Consider the following 12,828-nt stretch of genomic DNA (forward strand, 5'->3'; position numbering starts at 1 on the left):
TTATCAGGTTAAGTAGTTCTTTGGTGGAACTTTTGGGATCACTTAAGTACACTATCATTTCATCTACAAATAGTGATATTTTGATATCTTCCCTTCAAATATGTATCCCTTTGACCTTTTGCTGTCTGATTGCTCAGACTAGGACTTTGAGAACTATATTGAATAACTAGGGAGAGAGTCTAATTCCTGATTTTAGTGGGGTTGCTTCAAGTTTCTGTCCATTTAGTTTGAAGTTAACTACTGCTTGCTGTATATTGCTTTTACTATGTTTAGATATGGGCCTTGAATTCCTGATCTTTTCAGGACATTTATTATAGAGGAATGTTGAATTTTGTCAAATGTTTTTCAGCATCTAATGAAATAATCATGTGGTTTGTATCTTTGAGTTTGTCTATATAGTTGATTACAATGATGGATTTTTTACATTAAACCATCCCTGCATCTCTTGGATGAAGCCTACTTGATCATGATGGATGATTGTTTTGATGTATTCTTGGATTCGGTTTGCAAGAATTTTATTGAGTGTTTTTCTGTCAATATTCATAAGGGAAATTGACCTGAAGATCTCTTTCTTCATTGGGTCTTTGTGTGGTTTTGCTACAAGAGTAATTGTGGCTTCATAGAAGGAATTTAGTAGTGCTCTGTCTGTTTCTATTCTGTATAATAGTTTGGACAGTATTGGTATGAGGTCTTCTATGAAGGTCTGATAGAATTCTGCACTGAACCCATCTGGACCTTGGCTCTTTTTGGTTGGGAGACTTTTAATAACTGCTTTTATTTCTATAGGAATTATCTGGTTGTTTGTGTGGTTTATTTGTTCCTGATTTAACTTTGGTACCTAGTATCTGTCTAGGAAATTGTCCATTTCCTGCAGATTTTCCACTTTGGTTGAATATAGGCATTTATAGTATGATCTGATGATTTTTTAAATTTCTTCAGATTCTGTTGTTATGTTTCCTTTTTCCTTTCTGATTTTGTTAATTTGGATACACTCTCTGGTTACTCTGGCTAAGGATTTATCTGTCTTGTTTATTTTCTCAAAGAACCAGCTTCTGGTTTTGTTGATTCTTTGTATAGTCCTTTTCATTTCTACTTGGTTGACTTAAGTCCTGAGTTTGACTATTCCTGCCTTCTACTCCTCTTGGGTTTATTTATTTCTTTTTGTTCTAGGTGTGCTATGAAGCTGTAGATATACGCTTTCTCCTTTTTCTTTTTGCTGGCACTCAGAGCTCTGAGACTTCCTCTTAGTACCGCTTTCATTGTGTCTCATAAGTTTGGGAATGTTGTATCTTCATTTTCATTAAATTCCAAAAAGTCTTTGATTTCTTTCTTTATTTCTTCCTTTAATAAGTTGTAATTGATTAGAGCATTCTTCAACTTCCATGTATATGTGGGCTTTCTGTCATTATTGTTGTTATTGAAGACCAGTCTTCGTGTGTGGTGATTTGATAGGATGCATGGGATTATTTCTATTTTCCTATATCTGTTGAGACCAGTTTTGTGACCAATTATATGGTGAATTTTGGAGAAGGTTCTATGAGGTGATGAGAAGAAAGTATATCCTTTTATTTTAGGATGGAATGTTCTATAAATATCAGTTAAATCCATCTGGTCCATAACTTCTGTCTCTATGTTCTCTATGTCTCTATGCTTAATTTCTGTTACCATGATCTGTCCATTGATGAGAGTGGGGTGTTGAAATTGCCTACTATTATCGTGTGAGGTGCAATGTGTGCTTTGAGCTTTAGTAAGATTTCTTTTATAAATGTAGGTGCCCTTGTATTTCGAGCATAGATGTTTAGGATCTTTGTGGATTTTTTCCTTTGATGAATATGAAGTGTCCTTATTTATCTTTTTTAATGACTTTTGGTTGAAAGCCAATTTTATTTAATATTAGAATGGCAACTCCAGCTTCAGGCCTTTTACTTAGAAATTTGTTTTCCAGCCATTTATTCTGAGGTACTGTCTGTCTTTTTCTCTGAGGTGTGTTTCCTGCATGGAGCAAAATTCTGGGTTCACTTTATGTATCCAGTTTGTTAGTCTATGTCTTTTTATTGGGGAATTGAGTTCGTTGACATTGAGAGATATTAAAGAATAGTGATTGTCAGTTCCTGTTATTTTCCTTGTTAGGGGTGGAATTATTCTTGTTTGTCTCTTTTTTGGTTTCATTGCAAAGAAATTAATTTTTCACTTACTATATGGTGTATTTTCTCTCCCTGTGTTGGAGTTTTCCATTTATTATCCTTTGTAGGGCTGGATTTGTAGAAAGATTTTCTGAAAATTTGGTTTTGTCATGGAATATTTTGGTTTCTCCAACTATATTAATTGAGAGTTTGCTGGATACAGTAACTTGGGCTGGCATTTGTGTTCTCTTAGGGTCTGTATGACATCTGTCCAGAATCTTCTGACTTTCATAGTCTCTGGTGAAAAGTCTGGTGTAATTCTTATAGGTCTGCCTCTATATGTCAATTGACCTTTTTCCCTCAGTGCTTTTAATATTCTTTCTTTGTGCTATTCATTTGGTGTTTTACCTATTATGTGATGAGAGGAATTTCTTTTCTGGTCCAATTTATTTGGAATTCTGTAGGCTTCTTTTATGTTTATGGGCATTTCTTTCTTTAGGTTAGGGAAGTTTCTTTCTATAATTTTGTTGAATATATTTACTGGCCCTTTACATTGGGGTTCTTCACATTTATCTGTACCTATTATCCTTAGGTTTGATCTTCTCATTGTGTCCTGCCATTCCTGTATGTTTTGGGCTAGGAGTTTTTTGTGTTTTACATTATCTTTAACAGTTGGGTTGATGTTTTCTCTGGTATCTTCTGCCCCTGAGATTCTCTCTTCTGTCTCTTGTATTCTGTTGGTGATGCTTGTATCTGTGACTCCTTGTCTCTTCCTTAGGTTTTCTATATCTAGGGTTGTCTCCCTTTGTGCTTTCTTTATTGTTTCTATTTCCATTTTCAATTTGTTCACCTGTTTGGTTGTGTTTTCCTGTAATTCTTTCAGGGATTTTTGTTTCCTCTGTAAGGTCTTCTACTTGTTTACTTGTGTCTTCCTGCATTTCTTTAAGACAGTTCTTTATGTCTTTCTTAAAGTCCTCTATCATTATCAAAAAAATTGATTTTTAAATATAAATCTTGCTTTTCTCATGTGTTTGGATATTCCGTGTTTGCATTGGTGGGAGAATTAGTCTCCGATGATGCCATGTAGTCTTGGTTTCTGTTGCTTAGGTTCCTGCACTTACTAGCCATTGGATTGTCTCTGTTATTTGCTTGTCTTGCTGTTTCTGAGAGTGACTTGACCCTGCTGTCACTCTGTGTCAGCACTCCTATAGAACTGTTTTCCTGTTTTCTCTCAGCCTTTCCTAAGAACAGGTGCTCTGATTTCAGGTGTGTTGACACTACTGGAGACTGCCTTTCAGCTCTAGGCATGGGCAGGAATCAAAGTGCCCTGCCCTTGATTCCAGGTGCTCCTTGCACCCAGCGGGCACAGTTGGCACTATGCAATTCCCTCTTGGTTCTGGACTGTGGCCAGAGGGTAGTTTCCTCTGATTACTCAGGAGTATTCACAGTTCTGAGGTTTCAGTTTTCTCCCCCATGGGATTTGGGAGCAAGGAGCTGTTTGGCTAGTTCAGTTTGGTCCTGGGCGCAGGCCAAAACTGTGCATACCAGACGGCTGTCTGTTCCTATAACCCTGTGTCCAGAGGCACTGTGCAATTCCCCTTGCACCAGGGATGTGGGCAGAGTTGTGCAGAGGTGTTAGTCTGTTTTGCAGTCTCAGGATGTCTGCACTCCTGGGTGGTCAGCTCTCTTCCATAAGGGATTTTGGTGCAGGGAACTGTGGGATTGTATCAGTTCACTTCCCAGCAGATCCAGAAACAGGAAGTGTCCTGACCCAGAGGACTTCTGCCTTTTTGTATCCTGAATTCACCAGGCAAGTCACTTGGTTGCAGAAAAGAGGAACTTACTTCTGCTCTCAGGTTTGGAGGCACTTCTGGAGACTGTCTTCCAGCTCTAGGTACAAGCAGAAATCAAAGTGTTCTGCCGCTGATTGCTCGTGGGTCCTTGTACCCAGCTAGGACAATTGGCACTATTCAATTCTCTCTTGGGTCTGGACTGTGGGCAGAGGATAGTCTCCTCTGACTTCTCGGGATATCCATACTTCTGAGGGTCCAGCTCTCTCACCCAGGGGATTTGGGTGCAGGGAGCTCTTTAGCCAGTTCAGTTCAGTTCAGTACTAGGCACAGACCAGAACTGGGGGGACAGGTCTGTTCCTATATCCCTGTGTCCAGAGCAGTTTCCCCATGGACCAGGGAGGTGGGCAGAGGTGTGCAGAGGTGTGTAGAGGTGGCAGTCTGCCCTGCAGTCTCAGCATGTCTGCATCCCTGGGTGGTCAGCTTTCTTCCTACTTTCTCTTTCTTTACTAATATTTCCATCTGCTTTATATCTTTCTGTTCTAAAAGAAAATTGCACTTTCAGTGGAGCCAAGTAAGATTCCCACCTCCCACATGCCAAAGCACAACTGTCTGAATTCAGCAACTTCTTCTGGTCTTTCAACTTACTGCATACACATGGCATCCAGACACATCGGCTGGCAAAACACCCATTAACAAAAAGTACAAATTAGAGATGTGTGTGTGTGTGTGTGTGTGTGTGTGTGTGTGTGTGCGATACTTGCTTCTTTTGAGCTGTTCATCTTTATGTGTTCTCATGCGATTTCAATCTTCCTGCCTCCTACCCCAGAACTGCACCATTGAGATGATTTGTGTAGTAATTCTAGCACTTGTATTTGTTTGCTAATATTTTAAATTGTTAAACTTTTCAAATGTGTTTTTTAAATCTAGGGGAGTAAAGTTTTATGTAAGTAGGTACAGAATTATTTATGCTATTTAATTGCATTGGTGAATATCCAAGGGAATTTGTAGGGATGTGAAGATTGGAATGCTTTTTTCTCAATTCTTGTTTCCTGTTTCTTGTTCCTGAATACAATAATCATATTGTAGGCATGCAAGGAAGTAAATTATCCATAGTCACAAAAATTTGTTTAGAATTGCACTTTCTCAAGACTGCATTAGAATGTCATTGTTCTGCCTGAAGTTTAACACCCACACTTTACTCTCAACCTCATCCATCCCAAAGCTTCCTTTAGTACTTAGCATCAGTCATCCCTGTACTATTTTTTTAAAATAGGTAAGAACAGAGCTAGAAGATATCACAGTCAGTCTTAGCATTCCTTACTCCTAAACACTTTAGCTCTGGGTAGAACATACTTTGACAGAGTATCTGATATAAGGATTGATTGTGTTGAATAATTTTTTCTTGTGGCAATGTTTGGCAGGCATTTTCTTAGTACAATTACATCCATGCTTAAAATAATTATATCCTGATATTTTAAGGTTGTAACCGACTGATATGCTGATCCTGTCAACCAGTTTGTTGTTTTCACCTTTTTTACCTCTGTTAGAGCATGAGATTTATGACAGCATTGACAATGTACACTATGAGTTATATGATTTTATATTCCACATTGGTTTTATACATTTTGAGCCATGATCTCAGGAATCACATGTACTCAATGATCACCTTTAATTTCTGATCCTTCTTGCTTCACATTCAAATTTTTAGTACCTGCCCACCATTTAGTTTCATAGGTCTGAATATTGAACACAGGGACTTGTCCATGCTAGGCAAGACCTCTTCTATGTGAGTATGATTTATCTTTTGTTGAAGCACCATGTTGTCAATAAATGTTTAGTGTATTAAAAAAGTTGCATCTGATTGTGATATAAAAGTAAACTTTTACACATATGATGAGTTCATATTGTATATGCATAGAGTATTGTTAACGCAGATTTTAGGAGTTATGTTTCAGAATGTTTCTAAATGAATTGATGATGAACATGTTCTCAGAAATATCACATGTTTTGGTTTTATCATGTATTAAGTCACCATTCAGTATCATGTACTTTCTTATAATGCAAGCCCATCATTAACTTGAGTAAAAATAAATAAATGTATTTAAAAAACCAAATATAGTATTTTATAGTCTGTCTTGAGCTGTAATAAGAATAAAAAAGAGAACGTTTCTAACTTTCACATATTCTGATTTAGCTTTCACTCCAAAGCACAAATTTCACAGGACACAGTCAATAAAGTGTATAATTGTCTTTCTGTTTTTTGAGATAAGATCTCATGTAGCCTACATTATATACCTGAGGATGTCTGTAAACTTAACTTTTTCTTTTAACTTTCATGATGTATTAAACACACGCGCACACACACACACACATATGTTGTGTGTGAATAAATATTTTTTAAAAAGTTCCCATTTTAAGTTTCCTGGCGGAAATTGGAATGTTCTTATTTTAGAATTAGATTAATTAATAATGGAGCAACTAGTGAAGTTATACTCAGTTTTTTTCAGTCCACAGAAGCACATATCCTCATTTTTTAAAGTCTATAAATGAATGTTTTCATTTTTAATTGAATTTCACAAAATGACATTTATTTTCTTCAAAAACTGTGCATTTCAGATATGGCTCCCTTTTTGGGTCTCTGGTTCCCTGACCCTCTTCTCAATTGCTTCCAGCTTGTTCTAATAAAACTCTAAAGCATGTTTCCTACTCTGTTCCCTGTGAAGTTTTCATCCTCAGAGGTTAAATCTAAAATGTTATATGGTATGTGTGTATTATGGTATAATTTCACAAACTTGCTATATTAGAGAGTAGGAGGTGATTAGGGTAGAATGATGAGGACTATTTAGACACACACATATGTGTTCACACATGCATGAGCAGCAACCCACAGACACATATACACACACACATCAAGCTGGTCTGAACTATGTTAGGTCTTATACGTAAGTAAGTGTACATGACAACAGATGCCAGTAGAAGCCAGGATGGATATTGGATTCCATTAAATTGGAGATACAGAATGTTATGCTAGGACTCAAATTAAGGACCACTGCTAGAGCAATATTTGCATCTTACCAATTATCCATCCTTCAGGGACACAATTTTTAAAAGATATGCAATATATGCAAAATAAGAAAACACTATAATGTTTTCTCCCTTCTTAAACTCCTCCCAGTTCCTCAATACCTTTTTACCCATGCCCGAAATTTGTTTTGTTCTGACTTCCCGCAACCTATCCAAAGATAGGGGGAGAAAGAGAGAGATAGAGAGAGAGTCAATTCTGAGATGAAGAATTGAATTAGTGCAACAGTGTTGGAGAAATTGTGTACAATCATGTCACATTGTCAAGAGTTTCCTCATCACCATGCTTTTCCTTCTACTTTACATAAATGCTTCTGGTGCATTTTGAGTGAGAACAGGGAAAAATCCTTTAGTGTGCAGTAGTGTTAGCTCTGAATGAATGATTGAAATTTGTAAAAAGTAGGTGAACCTCAAGCTCTGCAAAGTCTTGTTAAAGTCTTTATGACAGTTTGTAATTTCATTCATTATCAAATGTATTATTACTTAACAACTTTAAATGAAAATAATAGAACCAAAATTTAGTAAAATATCCTTTGTTGAATGGGAGCAAAATGGGAGTGTAAGAAGATGGTATATGGGAGTTTTTGTAGAGGGTAAAGGGAAGATGAATATGTTATAATTAAACTTAATTGCAAAAATAAAATAATTCATGAGATATAAATGAATGAAGAAATATTACAAAAAGTAATAACATAAGTAAAAATCCCAAAGAGAAAAAAAGAATCTAATTGGAGAGAGAGGGAGAGAGAGAGAGAGAGAGAGAGAGAGAGAAAGAGAGAGAGAGAGAGCGAGAGCAAGAGAGAGAGGGGGGTTAGGAAGGAAGGGCGCTAGGAAGGAAGGAAGGAAGGAAGCAGGAAGGAAGGAGTAAATAAAGGAAGGAAGACAGAAGGAAGAAAGGAATGAAGGAAGAAATGTGAAAAGAAAGAAGGAAGGAGGGAAAGGAAAATGAAATGCTACCTTTACAACCTAGGCAAGCTAGTACACAACAGGGAATCAGGATTCATTTCTGAATTCCTCCCCAGCCTAATGAGCTGCACTTGGTATTTGTATTGCAATTTTAGCAAAATCAAAATATTTACTTAATTATACACTAATAAATCTATTTAAAAGTTTAGATGAAGAAAAACATTACACAGTCCTAGCAAATGCAAAGAAACATTTATTTATTGTGTGGATCCTTCAATGCATTTAAAAATAATGATTTTCTGCACTAAATTGCATCACACTGTTACTATAGAAAAACAAGGTAAACCTTAGGAATGGATTTAGTATGAAGGTGGAAAAATTGCACACTGCTTACCTTAGTCTTCTTGTTCAATATTGAGAGAATCCATTGTCAACAATTAGATTGATTTGATCCTTGCTGTATTTTATTATCCTTAACTAATAATGAGTTTTCAAATTTTATTTATAGATTAGTATAAAAGGATAGGGTATCGTTATCCACTTGAAAAGCTATGGAATTTTTCTATGCATGCTGAATTTGTGATTATAGAAATTGTTTAACCTCCCATTTCACAGCAAGATGCTTATTTATGATTTATCTAAGAGTATGGGGGGGTTGTGATCAATATATCCATTAATCTACTAATATATCAATGTCCTCTGCCCAAGAGGTGCAACCTACTGATTTAATTTATTACAGCTAATTCATAAATTCTTAAATATCATTAGTATCAATAGGATTAGTCTAATAATATATTCATACTCATACAAACTCTACCATATCTGGTTTTAATGCAGAAATAAATAAGCAAGTTGAAACATTATGTGCTCAATTTTTAATTCTCAAGGAGAAAACTGAAAAGGCATGTGCATCTGTCATTGCTTCTGTTTGGCTCATCTAACCTTGGGTTATAAAAAATAATGGTAGAGGTTGAATAAACAGAGGAAGTCACCAACGGGACAGAAAAGTTCTAGCTAAAAAGTTAAAGGAGAAACTGAATAAACATTCAGAAGTCATGTCTGTCTGCCCAGCTAGAGTCAAGTTGAGGCCCTATGCATCTAGGAAGAAGTTACTTCAATAATGTCTTTCTGCTATAAATGGACCTTGCATCCTTTCTGCCTCCATCTGCACCAAGATCTGGGGCTGTTCCACAGCCCTGCTTGCTTAGATCTGCCCAGAGAAAGCTGTTCTCGCAGGAGTGCTCAAGCACCTGGGCCCACAGTTGAGATTCCACTTTCTCTGCAATAACTGTTGAAAAAGGGATCCACCAGGAGCAAACAAGACCCAGAGCAGCCTGGGACAGGGTATATCCAGTCTCTATTTGCTCCCAGATCTAAGGCTGTTCCACAGCCATCTGTATCCAAATCCCAGCAAGAGAGAGCTTGTCTTTGAGAACTGTTCTCACTCCTAAGACACCCAGGTCCACAGGAGGTAACCAGTCAGAAACAGTAAGAACAAGTAGCACCAGAGATATACAGAAGGTGAGAGGCAAGCACAAGGACCTAAGCAACAGAAACTAAGGCTACTTGGCATCATCAGAACCCAGTTCTCCCACCACAAGAAATCCTGGACCCTCAAGAAACCAGAAGACCCAGATTTGTATTTAAAATCACATCTCATGATGATGATAGAGGACATTAAGAAGGACATACATAACTCCCTGAAAAAATACAAGAAAACACAAATAATCAAGAAGAAACCCTAAAGAGAAAGCACAAAAGTCCCATAAAGAATTACAGGGAAACAGAACCAAAGAGGTGAAGGAATTGAGCAAAACCATCCAGGATCTAAAAATGAAAATAGAAACTTTGAAGATATCACAAAGAGAGATGAACATGGAGATAGGAAACCTAGGAAAGAGATTATGAGACAGATACAAGTATCACCAGAAAAATACAACAGTTAGAAGAGGGAATCTCAGGGGCAGAAGATACCATGGAAAATATTTGCAAATAGTCAAAGAAAATATAAAACGCAAAAAGATCCTAACACAAAACATCCAGGAAGTCCAGAACACAATGAGAAGACCACACCTAAGGATAATATGTATAGAAGAAAAAGAAGATTCATAACATAAAGTGGTAAATATCTTCAACAAAATAATAGAAGAAAACTTCCCTAACCTTCAGAAAGAGATGCTCATGTACATACAAAAAGCTTACAAAAATCCAAATACATTGGACAAGAGAAGAAATCCCTACCATCACATAAGAGTCAAAGAACCAAAAGCACAAAACAAAGAAAGAATATTAAAAGCAGTCAAGTAACATATAAAGGCAGACCTATCAGAATAGCACCATCTTTCTCAACAGAGATTATGAAAGCTAGATAATCCTGTGCAGCTGTTAGACAGACCTAAGAGAACAAAATTGGCAGCCCAGGCTACTATGTCCTCAAAACTCTCAATTAACATGATGAAGAAAAGAAGATATTTCATGACAAAACCAAATTTACACAATATCTTTCCACAAAACCAGCTCTACAAAGGATAATAGAGGGAAAACTGAAACACAAGAAGGGAAATTACATCCTAAAGCCACAAAAACAAAATTACACCTCTAACAACAAAAATAATCTAAAACAGCAATCAGTATTCCTTAATATCTCTTAACATCAATGGACTCAATTCCCCTGTAAAACGACAGACTAACTGAACGAATCTGTAAACAGGTCCCAGCATTTTGCTACATACAGTAAATGTACTTCAGTGATGAAAACATACACTACCTCAGTTAAAGGCTGGAAAAAAATATTACCAAGCAAATGGTCCCAAGAAACAAGCTGGAGTAGCCATTCTAATATCAAATAAAACTGATTTTCAAACAAAAGTTATCACAAAAAGATAAGGAAGGACACTTCATATGCATCAAAGAAAAAAACCACAAAGATAAACTCTCAATCATCAATATCCATGCTCCAAATGCAAGGGCACCTACATTCATAAAAGAAACATTACTAAAACTAAAAGCACACATTGCACCTCACACAATAATAGTGCAAGACTTCAACATACCAGTCTCATCAACGGAGAGAACATTGAAACAGAAACTCAACAGAGACACAGTGAAACTAATAGAAGTTATGAACCAAATGGATTTAACAGATATCTACAGAACATTTCATCCTAAAACAAAAGAATATACCTTCTTCTCAGCACTGCATGGTGCTTTTTTCAAAACTGACCATATAATCAGTCACAAAATGGGCCTCAACAGATATAAGTAGATTGAAATATTCTCGGGCAACCTATCAGATCACCACTGACTAAGGCTATCCATCAGTAACAGCAAAAAGAATAGAAAACCCACATACACATGGAAGCTGAATAATGCTCTATTCAATGAAAGCTTGATCAAGGAAGAAGTGAAAAATAATTTAAAGACTTTTTGGAATTTATTGAAAGTGAAGGCTCAACACACCAAAACAAAAGGGACACAATGAAAGCAGTGGGAAGAAGAAAACTCATAGCTCTGAGTGCCACCCAAGACAAACTGGAGAGATCATATACTCCACATGTTTGGAGCACACATGAAAGCTCCAGAACAAAAAGAATCACATACACCCAAGAGAAGTAGACAGCTGGAAATAATCAAACTCAGGGCTGAAATCAACCAAGTAGAAACATAAAGAACTATACAAAGAATCAACAAAACCAGGAGCTGGTTCTTTGAGAAAACCAACAAGATAGATAAACACTTATCCAGACTAACCAGAGAACCCAGAGACAGTATCCAGATTAACAAAATCAAAAATGAAAAGTGAGACACATCAAGAAATGTAGGAAATTAAAAAAAAATTATTGTATGCTACTACAAAAGCTTATATTCAACAAAACTGCAAAACCTGGATGAAATGGACAATTGTATGGACAGATACCACGTAGCAATGTTAAATCAAGATCAGATTAACCATCTAAAAATTCATATAATTTTTAGACATTGAAAGTCTCTCAAGGAGAAAAATCCCAGGACCAGATGGGTTTAGTGCAGAATTCTATCAGTCATTCAAAGAACACCTAAAATGAATATTCTTCAAACTATTACACAAAATAGAAACAGAAGGAACTCTACCCAGTCCTTTCTTTGAAGCCAAAATTTCATTTATACCTAATTCACACAAAGACCCTACAAAGCAAAGAAAGTTCATACTAAATTCCCTTTTGAATATTGATGCAAAAATACTTAATAAAATTCTTCCAAATTGAATCCAAAAACACATGAAAACAATCACTCACCGTGGTCAAGAATACTTCATCCTAGGGATGCAGGGATAAGGAAATCCATCAATATAATCCACTATATCCAGAAACCCAAAGGAAATAAAAAACACATGACCATGACATTAGATGCTGACAAAGCATTTGACAAAGTTCAACACCCCTTCATGGTAAAAGTCTTGAAAAGATAAAGGATTCAAGGCCCATACCTAAACATAGTAAAAGCAATATTCAGCAAACTATTAGACAACATCAAACTGAATGGAGAGAAATTTGAAGCAGTCCCAACTAAAATCAGTAATTAGACAAGGCTGTTCACTCTTTCCCTACATATTGAATACAGTACTTGAAATCTTAGCCAGAGTACTTAGACAACAAACAGACATGAAAGAGATACAAACTGGGAAAGAAGACGTCAGAACCACACTTTTTGCAGATATTATAATATACTTGAGTGACATGAAAAGTTTCACCAGAAAACACCTAAAGATGATAATGAACTTTAACATAGTGGCTGGATATAAAATTGTTTCAAACAAATAAGTAACCTTCCTTGACTCAAAGGATGTGAAAGGCTGAGCAGGTAATTAGGGAAACAACACCCTTCTCAATAGTCACAAATAATATAAAATACCTTTGTGTGATTCAAAACAAACAAGTAAAAGAGAA

This window comes from Rattus rattus, chromosome 10, assembly GCF_011064425.1.
Source record: "Rattus rattus isolate New Zealand chromosome 10, Rrattus_CSIRO_v1, whole genome shotgun sequence".
Taxonomy (NCBI): domain Eukaryota; kingdom Metazoa; phylum Chordata; class Mammalia; order Rodentia; family Muridae; genus Rattus; species Rattus rattus.